This window comes from Bison bison, unplaced genomic scaffold (genome assembly GCF_000754665.1).
Source record: "Bison bison bison isolate TAMUID 2011002044 unplaced genomic scaffold, Bison_UMD1.0 scf7180017864251, whole genome shotgun sequence".
In the NCBI taxonomy this organism is placed as follows: domain Eukaryota; kingdom Metazoa; phylum Chordata; class Mammalia; order Artiodactyla; family Bovidae; genus Bison; species Bison bison.
Genome location: NW_011494823.1, coordinates 708,359 through 709,647, shown reverse-complemented (window position 1 = coordinate 709,647; position 1,289 = coordinate 708,359). Strand labels below are relative to the sequence as shown.

General features: G+C 50.3%; 1 long non-coding RNA gene across 1 annotated transcript in view; it reads right to left on the bottom strand.

The window, feature by feature from the left end:
* Window positions 1-471: 471 nt before the first annotated feature.
* Window positions 472-1,289, bottom strand: part of LOC104994091 — a 5,573-nt gene continuing 4,755 nt past the window's right edge. Inside the window, exon 3 of the long non-coding RNA XR_825913.1 lies at window positions 472-600. This is a non-coding gene — a long non-coding RNA (uncharacterized LOC104994091). The remainder of the gene's footprint in view (window positions 601-1,289) is intronic.

The following is a 1,289-nucleotide window of genomic DNA, read 5'->3' as shown; positions in this document are numbered from 1 at the left end:
GAGCTGGGGACAAGCCTCGTGCTTTTTCCCAGCCTCCTCTGGTCTCCGCAGGTCCCCAGAGGCCACTCCAGAGACTATGTTTCCCATCTCCCGTGGCCACATCTCACCTGGTCTTTGTTTGCTCCGTCCTCTGTGGCTCTGTCTGGGATAATTCTCTCTGAGTGGGGTCAGCCCTCTGGGAGTAGGCAGCTAACGAGCTTCAGATGTCCAGGACAAACTGCCTCACGGAAGGCAGATGCTGAGATGCTCACTCTGATTGTGGACACCGGCCACAGGTGGTGGCTCAGAGAGGTCTCCTCCTCTTCCCTTTACAGGGTGCTTCATTCTCCACTTGGAAGCAGCAGGTGCCAGGTTCACCCCCGAAACCCTGACTGGGGTGTCTATTTCAAGGAGGTCTGGAAAAGGGCAGGGAGGCTGGAGGACAAAGGCATTTTGATCATTTGGGAATTTATTTCTTTTTCTTTCAAAGTTTTTCTGATCTTTACACTGAGGTAGCAGGATGGATGGGAAGGGAGGCCGGCAAGCTGCTTGTTGATGGCCAGCTCTGTGCATGCTCCGGGCTGGGCACAGAAGTCATCTTCTCCAACCCTCACAGGCTCCCTGCAAGATTAGGACTGTCACCATCCGCTTTACAATGAGGAAAACTGATCTAAAGATCAGAGAGAAGTGAGGCGGTATGTCCAGGGTCACACAGCCTCTGAATGGCCAAAACTAGAGTTTCAACTCATTTCTGTCAGAGTCTAGATTCTTCCCTACAGCAAGCTGAGATGTTTCCAGAAGACCAGGATATTGTATTATGGTCTCAAAGCTACATGAATGGTGAGGGCTTGTGGGCTGCCCTGGTGTTTCAGGCACCAAGGCTGCCTTTGCAGCTGACTCACTCTTTCATTGTCACAGGACAACAGATTTCATATTCACAGAATGCGGGGGTCATCATCGCAAATTCAGGTGAGGTAATCCTAATTGCTGTAATTACATCCTCAGACGTGCCTGGAACACATTCTGGGCACCAGACCCTGTGCCAGGGGTGTTCCACTGGTTAACTGGTAAGAGCTTGGATTCTAGCTGTGTGACCCTAGGCAAGTTACTCTGCCTCTCGGGGCCTTCATTTCCTCATCTGTGAAATGAGGATAGTATTAGTTCCTATCACATGGTGTTATGAAGTGAAATTAGTTAATATCTGTAGAGGGCTTAGAAGAAGGCCTGGCACAGAACACATACCCAGCACAAGTGTTAACTGATACTGAGCTCAACCTTGGGAGACGGGTGTTGAGATTTTCCTTGAAGCC